Source organism: Oreochromis aureus, linkage group 9 (genome assembly GCF_013358895.1).
Source record: "Oreochromis aureus strain Israel breed Guangdong linkage group 9, ZZ_aureus, whole genome shotgun sequence".
In the NCBI taxonomy this organism is placed as follows: Eukaryota; Metazoa; Chordata; class Actinopteri; order Cichliformes; family Cichlidae; genus Oreochromis; species Oreochromis aureus.
This window is the reverse complement of record NC_052950.1, coordinates 9,070,906-9,085,851: the sequence shown is the minus strand read 5'-3', so window position 1 is coordinate 9,085,851 and position 14,946 is coordinate 9,070,906. Positions and strand designations below refer to the sequence as shown.

Genomic DNA, 14,946 nt, shown 5'->3' with positions numbered 1-14,946 from the left:
GCAGGAGAAAATTAAACAAGCCCCCGCCCCCCCACACACACCATGATGGTGGAAACAAATGCTTCTGGCAGGCCTCTATTAGCCAGGCTGCTTATTTGTTAACTAACTGGATTAATGTGCTGTACTTGGTATGGGAGGCCACCTGCACAGGCACTGAAGGATATTCACAGGCTCACCGGTCCGCTCACTAATCTGCCTCTAAGGATGATTGCAGGTTTCTGTGGCATGATAAGGCAAGCTAACTCCTTCCCTCTCTCTCTGTCTGTCTCTCTCTCTCTAGGAACATTAGCGAATGGTTAATTTCATCACTCGAGGGACTCTTGACCCCAGAGGTGCTTTGACTCCTCTGGTCTGGCAGGCTGGCCAGAATGCTAATGGAGCAAACTTTCCCCTACACCACACCAAGTACAAAACACCGAAAAGGGAATACGGACAGGTAAGAGTGGGTTGTTTACTCTGGAGCAGTGTTTTACTAATGCTTTATAGTAGAGGTTCTCATAGGTCCATTAAATAGAAGTTGTATTTAGCCAAGCTCTCCATTTGGGTTTGTTCAGTCATTCATATTCTGGATTCAGCTTAATTGTCCTTCAGTGATTTCTAACAGCCCCAACAAAGTGAACACTGAGGGAGACAACAGAATCGCTGATTAGACCATTTTTCAAACAAAGAGGTAACACAGCAAACACAACTACATGTTGATTTGGTAATTTGTAATATTAGATTTTATATTTTAGATCACCAAATAGCAGAATTGGTCTAAAAAATCTTATATCGGTCAGGCTCTAGCATTTACATGTGAAATAAATAATTATTTGTTCCTGCTTTTGGAAATAAAAAATATTATTTCAGAAAGTCCTAGAATTCTCCTAATGCATTGTGATTGGCTAGTTGAGAATATAGGGCAAAAATAACTCCAATGATGACAACTAGGAGCTAGTGGTCGACGGTGACTGTTGCTAGAAATTCTCTCCTGTTGTTTGTATGATGCACGAAATGAAAATGACAAACGCTGCATCATGGTGTGGTGCTGTGATGAAGCTAAAAAAAAAGGTATTTTATAACAATCAAAATCCAGTAAAAGAACAGAAAGAAACATAATGTCAAAAACATAATGAAGAAAAAAAGAAATGTTTACCCCATAAATGTTAGAGTTTTGTACCATAGCTCTGCAGGGCCAAATCAAATCTGCACGAACTCACAACTGATAGAAATCCAGAGTGTGGGCGTTCTCAGCTAGTTAGAAATTCTTTGGTCTGTCTTGTTGAACATTTATGCTTACTCACACAGATTCAGCACTGACTGACACCAATTCAGAGAAGCCGTCCATATAGCTGCATTTGTTCAAACAAACAAAGAAGAGCCTAAACTTTGCAAAAAGCTATTTACATTTATGATTCTGTCAACCTTCATATTTAACGCTTTCAATATGTTTACGCTTTTACATGAACAAGTCCAGTGACAACTGACTACAGCCTTTGAAATCCTGCACTCTTATTTAAAACAAACAAATAGAAAAGAAAAGTCACATGGATAACTGTGGAATTTATTGCTAAGAAAAATGGTCCTTCTAGCATTATTCCTGATGATTCTTAAGCTGGAATCCCCTCTAAACTCCAGCCCCTTCCCATCCCATGAACCCCTGTGCTTGAACAACACTAAATTCAGGAAAGTGAACATTGGAAAAGAACTCCTACAAGACAGGGCCACAATATTAGCTAATAATTAAGCCTTTCTTAATTTGCCCATAACGCATTTGAAATGAATTCATGCACCATAAGCAAATAACACAGAGTGAGCCTACATTTATTGCAATCATCTCCTCTGAATAAGATTATCTTTGCTTCAGAAAACACCAACAAGACTGGCGCTCTTTGCGAAACTCACATGTACGGGCTTTCATGACTCACTACTGTATTCTATCAATCACAGATAACACGGCACAAAAACAGCTGTTTATTACTGTTTAGGTTCGACAACGAGGGGAAAACACTCAAAGCTTGTAATGAAACAACAGCGCGCGGTTGACAGATTGACTACTTTGAAGAATGAGATTTCCAGCAGGAAGCAGCAGCACCAGAAAGCTGAAAGGTACTGAAGCAAACAGGGATGGATTTCTAGTAATTTAATAGATTGATTACTTTTAAATGAATTTGAATAAACAGCAAACAGTGTTGGGAAAGTGAACAGCCTTTCACTGGGATTTAATTGTCTGGCTGAACATAAAACAAAGAGTCGGTGTTGTTCTGTACTGACGTACAATCGACACTGCTGTGGGATAATAAGATAAGGTCCTGAAGCTGATTCAGTTGATGGTGTCCAAGGCAACCTTGTGGAGATGTAGTTTGTGTTTATCTGCAGTATCATACAGCCTGTTAACAAAGAGAGGCAGTCAACTTGAATGGCGGGGGGCCCTGAGGGTTTGCAGTCTGCAGGAGGTGCTGATGGGTGGAGGTTTGGGCCCCAGTGCAACACGTAGACACACACATACACACACACATGCACGCACACACACACAATGTCACGCACTGTCAGGCACCCCTTGGCAGTGCTGCATGTACCATGTCAGGGAAGAGAAATGATCTGTGAATCCTGGGGGAGCAGTCAACTAATGTGCACTGAGCTCTGTGTCCCTGTACAACCTGGATAAGTGACATAAAAGGTTCCCCTCCTCTCCTCACGTCTCTCTTTTTCTTCCTCGACAGTCTCATTGGCCAATGAAGTCAGACATGTCATGTTTTTCTTTTTTTCCCCTCTGATGATTCCTTAAAAACAGCTCAAATGTCAAAAGGATAATACTATTGTCTATTTGCTACTTTTATCCCAGCATGAGATTAAATCCTCGCTACAGCATGTCTGAAAGCCACACCGACAGCAGCACTATGATTGTATATCATTAGCTAGCAACATTACACGGTGGTGCTGTAGGTTACATTAGAAAAAGTCCCCTTTAGTAGCCTTTCCCATCTTTCATTATATTCAGGTAAGCTAACATGGCAACTAAAGTCACAGTTCCTTCTGCCTATAAATTGCTTTTCCTGTAACATTTAATGTACCAATGTTAATATGTGGTTGTTAAGGTGGTGCTATCCACCCACTATAAGATGTCCCGTGTGACCCAAACAGGGCTCCCTCACTCACCTGTGCTTTGTTTATGTCCAACTTCTAGCAAGAAGAGAAGGAACACATATTACACCAGTAGGAGACGCTCTATTTAACCAACAAGAAACAACAGAAGTGGACAAATATAAGCTAAGCAGCTAAAATGGTAAGAAGCCATAAGATCAGAGAGGCTCTTTTGTACTTTTCCTCTCACTCTGAGATGACGATGGATCCATGCAGCTTCTCTCCACACCCACATTCATTTCAGTACAGAGGTGAGGTCATACCCAGTAACACAAAGAGACTAAATTTAATGTGAAAATAAAAGTGATTGATATTTAATAGGAAAACAAGCTGAACTTTGGCACATGATTGGCAAACTTTTGCCCATCCACTGTCTCCAAGCTCATCGCCTCTTGGGTCATTACTACACTAATCATGAGCTTTCAGCCTAGGACGCCTTGCCCTTAGCTTCAGTCTTTAGCCAGATGGATCATTAATCCAAGGTGTTATTCCAGTCTATAAAAACGTTACCAAGTGAAGCGACCTCTAACATCTATGTGAGTAACTGTGCAACATCTGCACTGGTGGCATCACCTATAAGAGGAGCGGATCTATTTAGAAACCTAAAGAATTGAGCTTCCTTACGTGTTTAACATTCTAAGAGCTTGTATTTACCATGATCGTTTCCCAACCTTTATAGGTTGTTTAATATCTAAGTGGTCAGAGATGAGATTTGAAACTCCAGTCACTATTGGAGCTATCGGATGTCTTCATGCCACCCCAACCCTAGCAGCTCCTAATGAAGACTATCTTTTACTTAAGGAACACTTATGCCCAAATTATGCTTCAGACTGAATTCTACGCTGTAACTTCCATGTAACCTGACGTGAGAAATGTAACTACACGTTGGGTCGATGCACCTCTACAATGACTCTGACTGGTGTGGAAGGTTATGGCACAGGGTTACATCTGTTACATCAAGTGTTAAGGTCCCAAAACAGTGACCAATACCTTTTTTTTCAGTCTACTTGTATTTTTTTTGTAAGATTTATGTATTGAATGACAGACCTTTAAGGGCCATTTTGGAAGAAGAAGAAATCTTGGCGATAACAGTTGACAGTGAAGCCTGCATCATATGTGTCAACACAGATTCATAAACTAATAATCATGGCTGTCACCATTAACAGCAAGGTATGCCTTAGCTAACAGTCGGTTATTACAGAAGAATACTATGGCGTTCAGAGACAAGAACCAAACATCTTTAACATTTAACATCCACCAAGCAACCATGTCTTTCTTCCACATATTAAACAAAGCTTTTTCATACCTCCATTAATTTGAGGCCAAAAAAGAACACGGGGACCGAAAGCAAGAAACACAAGAGAAGAGGTTCAAAGATGCAAAAGCATCACAGAGAAATGAGAAAAGAGAGACGAATATGATGAGAGACACACACGGGTGCCACCACTCTCTGTGTAGTCGGGTGACAAAGCGCCCCGCCCGAGGCTGCAGCCGTCATAAAAGCAGTAATAGAGTGAACACACATTTTCATTAGCTATTGATTCATTTCCAATTCTCCATTAATTTCGGGGGGCCATCACTGCACAGTGGCCTTTCTCCTCCCCAGGCTACGTTCCTCAGCTTCGCCTGACATAACCGTGGTAATTACTGCGCTCCCGCCCTGCAAGCTGTTCACAGTCTCATACCGCAGTAAAAATTGAATGAGTATTCTGGAGGAAAATAAAGCAGACGAAAGGAAGAGGGGAAGAAAAAAAAACATTGACTGAAAGTGAGAAATCAAAGACAGCAAGGCTCTCACCTAAAGGCGTGCAGTTTGACAAAACAGAATTACAATGGGTGTGAGCAATTGCCATTGTGCTATTTCAGCCTTAATTGTCAAAGTGCTCGCTCTGTTTAAAGCTCGGGGTGTGCGCGCCGCAGCTGCAGCCGCTACACTCGGCACAAACTTTTTTCTCAGAAAGCGAGGTGAGAGAAGAGGCGTGCAATAATAAGCGCCGGTGACTGAGACGATGGTTCAACGTCAAGTGAGACCAACCTTGAGGATAATGCTCGAGTTAGAAAGCGCATGCTAACTGAAGCATTATACACGTCTCTCGGATGGATACATGGATACTTTATGGGTTCATCACTCTAAAGAGCTGACAAATGCACGAAGATGCAGGTCTTGTGAGACAACATGAGGCAGAGGTTATGAGTCAGGTGCCTGGGCATTTCAGAGGAAGGTCAGTAACAAGTACGAGATGTGATAAAAAGCATAATAAAATGTGTAGAGCATGTACGGAATGATAAAACAAGTCTTACCTGAGCCAGGTTAACATCAGGAAAAGCATGAAAAACATTAAGAAAAGCATGAAGATTATTATTAGCACTCTTTTTTGACATGCTATAATAAAAGCAAGACACAGTGTAAATTGCTGAAGTACTCAGATTACTTATTTGCTCCTATTAGCAAGTATCATAACATCTTATCAGTTACCTTTTCAGATTTCCCAATGCAATCCCTGCTTACTTTTTTTTAGATGCTGTACTCGTTCCCAATATTTTCATTCTTAGACTTTACTACAGCAGGTTTGGGTGACTCACAGTTCATTTTAGCGCCCTTCCACCTCCCTTTACATCAACTTTTGTCTGATTTGTTTACTCCAGAGGGTTTGAATGTAAGTGTGTTCACGGCCTGAGCAGTGTGCCTGAGTTGACCATCTCAGGGATATCCCAACTCACTGATATCAGTCTGAAACCTGAGCTCTTGGCATTTGCTCTACACTGACTTCAACATTTGAGATTTCGTCCATCCATCCATCTTCTTCCGCTTATCCGGGCCCGAACCACCTCAACTGGCTCCTTTCGATGTGGAGGAGCAGCGGCTCTATTCTGAGCCCCTCCCAGATGGCCGAACTTCTCACCCTATCTCTAAGGGAGAGGCCAGCGACCCTTCAGAGGAAGCCCATTTCCGCCATTTGTATCCGCAATCTCGTTCTTTCTGTCACTACCCACGGCTCGTGACCATATGTGACGGTAGGGGCGTAGATCGACCGGTAAATTGAGAGCTTCGCTTTTACACTTAGCTCTCTCTTCATCACAACAGATCGGTACAGCACCAATCCGTCTGTCGATCTCCCGCTCCCTTCTCCCGTACATGTTAAAAATGTAACATTTGATAAAATTATCAAGTTAAACAAGTTGGTGAAGACAATGCCACTAATACCACCTCACCGTGCAGTGAGCAAAGTCGGCTTCTCTCTGGGCAAAAATTTACACCAGGAAATGAAAAGCGAATTTACGGTACTGTAGCACTAAAGTATTCTGCTGTGTTACTTTCTCATAAGGTAACACTGCAGTCTAAAAGACAATAACTACAATGTAACAAGTTTCTCTTTAAAGTAACTTTCCTCAGTGGTGACAATAAATGGTGACATAAATGAATACAGTCAAACTCGTGAGACTACTTTCTATTTCCATACCTGCATCATCTTGCATTCTCTTTTGGGGAAGAAATAAACATGCAAAGTGGAAATCCACATAGATTTATAGACATGTTATAGTAAGTGGCAAACATTACTACGCTGCCATAACCTGCACAGGAGAGCACCACTGTTCGATGCACTGGAGGCTACACGGCGGTGCGCAGGGGGAAAAAATGAACTCTCCCAGGTTCATCTATCACACTAGCTGCCTCCCATGTTCCACAAAAGATGAAAAAATGGGGAAACAAATGGCAAAGCAAATCAATTACACGAAAAGGAATCATGTCACCTGTCAAATACACTCTGTTCTGTGCCATTCTGCCCCCCCTCCCACTTCCAACTGCGCACATTTTCGAGATTGATTTTTTAAAAAACCTTATACATTATTAACACCCTTCATGCTTCATCAATTTACTGAGGTGGATTCTACCCCCTCCTCCTCTTTCTCTTCCAATTTCAATGAGACAAAATCCAATAAACACTGTGTTTGTTCCTGGCATCTACGATTGTTTTAATCCAACATATTAACAGCCAGTGCCACATATGAAATTCAACAGGGAGCCCCTTCAAGCTCACAATAAGAGGAAGAGTGAGTAAGAGGAAAATCAAGCATCGAGCGCCCTGCCCATCTAAGTCACTCATAAAAGAACCCCATGGTGTGGGCTTGAGAGGTCGAACAGACAGCGCTAGTGTGGCTAACTGGGGTGCGGGGGGAAAAAAAGCACAAGAGTTTTCATATCCGCTCAGATTTACGGTACTTGGAAGAAGGGTGAAATAACGACAGTGTTGTCAAGGAAACACTGTGCCACGGCGACACCTTAATCTGGAGAAATATAATTGGAAAAGGAGTGATAAACATCTTCCTATCTGAGTGTGTGATGTAGTGAACGGTATTCGAAAAGGAAGCCGCCTGAGCACTCATTACTGGAGTTATTGTAAGAATAACACTAATGAATGCATATGGAAAGGCGTCCTCGGGGGCTAAAAGAAGGAACTCTGATGTTGAAACAGCCTTAAAGGGCTTTCTTCCAGGATAAAGTAAGGCTTAAAAGGCTTGCTGCATGATCATGCGTTGCATATAAATATGATGAGAGGCTGTGTAAATAGCACTTGTGCAGAAAATGACTTCACAAAAACAAATATCGGATCTCGCGAGTGTACAGGTGCACGCCACACATGCTGTTTTACTTCCCTCTTCGGCTGCACGCACCCAGTTTGAATCCGCAACGCGAGCGAGTCACGCAGTAGGACACAGTATCATTAGCGACTCACCCTTCACAGATGAAAAAAGAAGTCATAAAGAACTCTGCGCAAAATGACATGCAAATAAGGAAGAACTCAAGAAATCTGTGCCATCTCTCACCAATTATCTTGTTAATTACAAGCCATTGTGAAGGGCTCCCACTGTCGACGGGCTCTCTGATTATACAGTGCATTTGTCCCCACTTTCCACAGCCTAATCAGTAATTACTACCTGCAGCTGCAGCTCAGTACAGAACGGGTTCGGCCATCTTGGGACAACAGGGAACACTGGGCAATTTATGAGATCCTGGGCCTGCTAGTGTCAAACGTATTTACTTCGCTCAGCAGGGCTGAAGAAGTGAGGTCTTCGGCGGTCACACACATTAACAGTCAACAATTTTCACACCTCTCAGCTTCTGTGTGGAGGGTGTTAGTCACTACTGTATTTGATTTGGTCGTTAAGTTGACCGCAGTTACAAACTATTTCTAAATTGCATTTTTACACAATGCAGTGGAATAAGCAGGAAGACGGATTGTGACTGTATTACGTTTCTATCATTTGTTTTTTTTTTTATATCAAACTGCTTTTGAATGGAGATCATTTCCATGTGACAGAATCTGATTAAAGAGAAAAACTCAGAAGTCAGTCACTGTCTTAAAGACAGATAATGCCTATCCAATGAAGTCCAATCAAGTTCTGTCTTTTTACTGTTCGCTAGAGTGACATGGGTTAAAAAGAGCCAATCACTATTTTTTAAAAATGTTATTGTGAATTTCAGAACTGTACATTACAATAAACAAAAACAAATTGGAGCTAATTTGATTTGTTTGTCTGGTAAAGCAGTTAGCAACCGTTTAGCAGTTAGCAAGATATCTATGGTATTAGCTAACAGCTGTTAGCTAATACCACAGATATCTTGCTAATTTTATTAAGGCAGATCATGTTTATTAGCAAACAATAAAAAGTTGTTAGTTATTGTGGACTATTTCCACTAATTTAGAGATTACATGGCTCAAAATTAATCTAAATAATCTAAAACTAATTGAATTTTTATGCTAAATAGCTTTTTTGCTATCTGATGCTAATGCTACATACAAGGTTTTTAAAAACTGTTCATCTTGTGTAGTTCTGGAGTGGCACAGTGTTTATAGTCTTAACTCATCAACTCTCAACGATTGCTAGCTTGTCAAGGCAAAAACACCAAAAACAAAACAAAGCCCCACACATAAAAAACAAAGAAAAAACTTAATTTAGAACGGATAAGCATGGCAAAAATAGCATCTGTACTCAGATCTTAATTTAATAATTGTCTAGCTATTAAAGCTAAAATTATACTACTTTTTAAAACTTTTTATAACACTTGATAGATGTGATTTTATAGATGTGAAGCAATTTACTGAAACATTTTATTGAAATTTTACTATACATTTTCTCTTAAAAGGGATGAAGATAATTGCCTTAGTTTGACTACATATATTTAGAAAATTTGCAGGGTTGAAGGTTTTAAATACAGCATGCTTATTTTTGTGGCTTTTTCTCTGCGGTTTGAGGGTTTTAAAATGCTGATATAAAGCAGCCGTAGAAGACCAGTCATGCTCTCACTGTGCTTATGACAGCAACTCTGCCTTTTGCCTCCGCTGCACATAAAGTAGTGCAACTTCGGTATGATCCCTCTAGGCGTCTGCACATAGGGAGGCCCTTAGGCTGTATTAAACTGCCATCTCTGTGTCTATATCCCTTAGGGCAAACTATAATCTGCCACTGACTGCTTTTTGTTTAACATGCACTGTAGATATATTGCTGACATTTACAGGGTTAGGGACCATTTTCAAAGTGACTGTGAATAGAACTTAACCTTTACCACTGTAGCTCCAGTTTTTTTGTTGTTGTTTGTTTGTTTTTTGTTGTTTTACTTTATTATGTGCATGTGAAGAACAATTTTAGCCATTTTGATAGTTTAAGACAGCGGTACCTGTGGAGAGCACCAGCTTCACATGTCGGGGTTATAGTGGTGAGTTTGTAAAAGAAGTTTTGTGATTGGGATGCCAACAAACTACCATATTAAAAATACTCAAAAACCAATACTGGATTGGACTTAAAGCAAATACAGTTGTCTGAGCCTCCAGCTCATGTAGTAAAACACACTTCTCAGGGAGATAGCATAACCATCTTTCCCGTTCTGTTCCTGGCTTTGCAGGTCACGACCCATCCTACTCCACCCACAAACACCGTAGAGAGGAAGACTCGCTCTCTAGTGGAAGGCAATGCATATAAATGGAGCTTCTCCTTTAAAGAGGCGGTAAGGAAGAAGATCACCTTTGATATCAAAGGTATGTGGGGGTTGGGGGGGTCTATTTGACTGCCAACAAAGGCAGGGAAGATTGAGGAAGGTGTTGGATATGATCACTCAGACCAGAAGGCTCCAGTCATATGAGTTATGGGAGAAGAGTCTGGCCTTCATCGTTCCCATGTTCTCTAAGCAGAAGAGATGCGCCTGTCTTTGAAATACGGTACAGTTTCAGTTCCAAGTAGGCTATGTTATGCCATTTAGCTGGGACTGTATTATGATGCTGTGACATGCTAGTGAAAGTCAACGTAAAACCAAGGCTCTCAAACACTTCAAACTCTTGAGGTGCCAGTAAATAAAATAATATTGTCTGAGCGGAGCTGATGCACAGGCATTGATGCATTCAGCCGTTTATGTGTGCGCGTATCTGGTTATGAATAAGCGTGCCATGTGGCTAGTCAAACAGTAAACAACCTTGCAACCTTCAGAGGTCAGAGCTACACTGTCAGCCTATTAATCACTGCTGTGTCTTGCTCCTCAGGATTGGCTGGGCTCAGTGTGTTTAGTGATCCCTGTCAGATTAGACATCTACCAAACAAGCTCACTGCCTACATATCTGCTCCATCGGAAGTGAAATCCCTAAAAAGATAATTGAGTTACCTCAAGATGAGCTGCTGGGTGTCTGTTTAAGTCTAAAACTATGGATGATCAGTGGGGAAGTCAGTTTGGCCAGTAAATATATTATTTAGTTTTACCTGACATTCGTGTTCAATCATTTGATGTATCCTGGGCAAACTTGATACATATCTGACTAAACTGGACAAACTTTAATGCAGTCCATGCAACCAGTAGTAGGTATCGAGTGATAGTAGTTATTTTGTTACCAGATAAATCTTTACTATTGCATGAGCAGGAGCCGCATGTACAAGCTGACCTGATGGTGTACAACTTGAAGCACTCTGAAAGTCCTTGCATCTTTCACTCTGTGCCGCATTAATACATCAAAACCAATGCCATTCATCACATCAAGTCCTAAATTCTTGGGAGAATTAGCAATGAGGATTCCTGTGCCATGGTGCACTACCATAACCTCCTGAACGCTCTAAAGGCGAAGGCGGTGATATGAAACCGACTAGTTTGTATAAATCTGTGCCCCCCCTTCCATGTCTAAGGGGAGAAAAGTTTACACCTTTTCTGAAAGAAAAATCTCATTCATGGTGGTAACAAGACTCTGATTCAGACAGTCTCATGCAGAAGATTTTGTGATGTTGCACTCGTCTGGGCGTATGAAAAGCGACAGAAGTGTGACGATTGCATACAGGCAGTTGCACACTGGCCTGAGCAAAGTGAGTGTTCATTTTGAGATTACTGTGAAGTCAAGCATGTGGTGAGAAGATTTTTTAAATGCTGTTTAATGATTTGGTGTGTGCTTACTCTCTTTTCACCTGGATCACCTGGAGACTTCCAGGAAGCATTCAATGTCTATTTATAAATTAATAAAAACAGATTTTTCAAACACATAAACTAGTTTTAGGTCCAGTGAATACTCCTAAAAAGTGACCTTTTCTCTCTTTGAGTGAAACTAATCCGGAGTTTTATAATAATGAGGCTGGACTATTACAATTCTCTGCTATCTGATCTACCACAACATGCAATAAATTATCAACAGCTTAGCAGAACCAGCAGGAGGCTCGTCCTGTCTCCTGTTAGTTTTCATATTCAGTGGTCTTGTCCTGCTCCGGTATATATGTGTCATGCTTACAGGGTGTGAACCTGTACAACCCTTTAAGTCCTCTGGCACAAGTCTGCTAGTTGTTCCAAAGTGCAGAAATATAACCTGTAGGGAAACAGCTTTTAGCTTTTTCTGACTGACAGACTGCCAGAGGACATGAGAGCAGCCGCATGTGTTGAAATCTTTGAAAACAAATGTAAAACTTGCGTCTTTAGATCGGCTTTTGATTAACGATCCTCAATAGGTGTGTATTTATTTATTTTACTTTTTTCATATCATGAATATCATGAATGTAAATACAGTTATAGTTATTTTAATTGTAGTCATGATGTTAAAACATACCTTCCTCTTATATTTATACAGTGTGTTCTGTCCACTGTTTAAAGCTGTTTCTATTTCCTCATGAGCTGATTTATGCTCCTTTTCCTGGAGTATCACACTACCTGCTTTACTTATCTAGCATTTATTGACTGATCATAGTAAGCTGAATAGTATTCTTTTAAAAAAAATATATATAACAGTTTTGTTTTTTTGTTTTTTTCAGCTCAGTTGGACAACAAAGCAGGCCTTTAAAGCACAGAGCTGCTTTCTTCACATGCCTGTGTGCAAAGGTGGAAATCTGGGCAGAGTGGAAGATGAAGTAATGGGAGAGGAATGGATAGATGAAGAGGAATGACAAAGGGGAGGGAGATCATACGCTATACCTGCAGCCCTTATGGGTGTGCAGGTATAGCATACGGGGGGGTGGGGAGGCAAAGAAGTGTGGCGGGAAGAGGAAGGCTGGATGGTGAGATGGGGGGATGACTGGATGGATAGATGGAAGTGGAGAGGAGAGGAGCGAGAATGCTTCAGTAGCTCCACTTGACAGCTGAGTGAGAGGGGAAGCGGAGTGGCTACTCTATGTAATTTGTTAGCGGGTCCATGATGCATGCAGGCATGATACCACACCATGCCTGGCGAACACAGCACAGACTAGAGAGAGAGGGAGAGCGAGACCGACAGACAGCAGAGAGGAAGGAGGGAGGAAAGGGTTTGACAGATCAGGGTACATCATGGAAAAGATCAGGTGTGGAAAGAAGAGGGGCTAAATATGGAGAACTGCACCCAGCCTCAGTGTTTTCAGCCTCTGTCAGCTGGGTGAGACTGACCGGCATCCCTGTCTTCTGTCTAAGGCAGGGCTTGCTTTTGCATAACGGCATCTCTATCTTTGCAACAATGTTTGAAATCATTGTCTCTGCGCTATCTCAGCAGCAGCTCCTTCTCCCGTGTTGCAAGGCAGGTGCATCTCGTCTCTGCACGAGCCGCTCCGGATGCTTCGCAGACACAATTTTCCTGGGCTTATCTGTGACTCTGAATAAAATGACACAAATCTGGGCATCAGCCCACTAATAATGACGCCACGTTGATGTGGGACCTATTTTGTGTGTGTTTGTGTGTGTGCGCGCATCAGAGTGTGTTTGCGGCTTGTTGACGTGGGACTGATCCAGGATGCCATGGCAGCTGTCTGCTATAATTACCTGGGAGCACGATCACACATAGGCAAATGCACCCATACGCACACACACACAGGTATATCTCTGCTGATTACCTCATAAGGCGAGGTTTGTCTGATTAGCTTCCATATTTACACCAAAGACTTGTTATTAATGAACATGTGCTCTGCGTTTCGCTCCACTATACTTTGTTACTCTGAACATTTGGAAGGCAATCTTTGACAATGTTTGAGGAGCATCACTGATTAGACTACAAAGACCTGTTTTGATTGAGAAAAACTGTTTGCTGCATGTTTATCATTTTCAATTTGAGTATGAGGCTTTATGGCTGTTTGTCACACAGGAAAATGGGGAGTGAACGGCGGGCGCCCGGCATGCCACCGCAGACACCTCGGAGGAACACTGACATTAGCAGACATTATTTCTGGGGGGCATGTCTACGAGACTGAATGGCTCCATCAAGCGAACACGGTCTGCAGTCTGACACACGGACACACGAACACAAGGTGCAATCCCACCCACGGTTCCTAGCCCACACCTTTTTTCTGCCCGATATTTGCATAATGAAATGCACTGTTATTTATGTGTCATCAGAGATTGCAGGACCTGAAAATGAAGTGCTCGTTAGCTGCGTAGATCTCTAAATAGATCATCAGGTGCCCACTATAATGGCTGGCATACTACAATGAAGCCTTTTTTCCATTCACCTCCCTTGAATTCTATCCATTTGGGAGGGAAAAAAAACATCACATTGTGCTGATACACATGCATTTAATAGTACTGCAGCACCATTTGTTTCATAAGAGAATGACAAAGAATGACGCAGTTCCGGGATACAGATTGGAAAAATTGACATTAAAAGAAGAGACGGGAGGTGGACGAATTCAGGGAACAAAGGAGTTCTTAAAAGGAAAAAAAGAGGGCAAAGTGCAACAGAGCAAGACGGAAAGGAGCTGAGCGGCGTAAAATGTTGCCCGGGGGGGTGGCATGGGGGGACGGTGGCTAGCAAGGCAGAGGTGATGGGGCTGCTCTGTTTTCTCCAGTCATGCCTGTCCACGTTCCCTGGAAAGCCTGTTTTCCAAATCACAGTGGGGTCAGGTGTGGAATGCAAATGGCAGGCTGCCGCTACCTGCGTGTACACCGAGACCTCGAGGGCCACCGTTTAATGAGCTCACTTTAAAGTGTTAATGTGATAGGGACACACGATGGCTGAGTGATTAGTCACAGCCCGTCTGATGGGTGCTGCTTAGCAAGAACTGCACTCAAGTTGCCAGCAATTTGTTAACAATCTGACGAGTTGATACACAGAAATAAATGCAGTGAATGTATAAAGTAAGATTTAGGTTTTATTGAGCCTAAACCTACGCCGGCCCTGTCCCAAATAAATGCACAGACTTGCTTTAAACCAATTGCTAATGTTAGAATCCATAAATGATCACAAGGATACCACCAGAATGACTTCAGTATCTACTCAAACAATGACAATCCCGCCAGTTGGATTTGCAATATTCTACACAAGCATGTCACCCTTGTGATGGGGTTCAATGGTAGGTCATTAAAATACATTTAACTAGTCATTGTAAACAATGACCTGCTTTTGAGGC

General features: G+C 41.9%; 1 protein-coding gene and 1 long non-coding RNA gene across 2 annotated transcripts in view; one reads left to right on the top strand and one right to left on the bottom strand.

Annotated features, from left to right (window-relative positions):
• Window positions 1–14,946, bottom strand: part of adarb2 (adenosine deaminase RNA specific B2 (inactive)) — a 219,484-nt gene that overhangs the window by 150,752 nt on the left and 53,786 nt on the right. The gene's annotated exons all lie outside the window — the stretch shown is intronic.
• LOC120441667 lies at window positions 7,432–12,517 on the top strand. The gene is made up of 3 exons (XR_005614171.1): window positions 7,432–7,625; window positions 10,028–10,129; window positions 12,394–12,517. It is a non-coding gene; the product is annotated as an uncharacterized LOC120441667 (long non-coding RNA).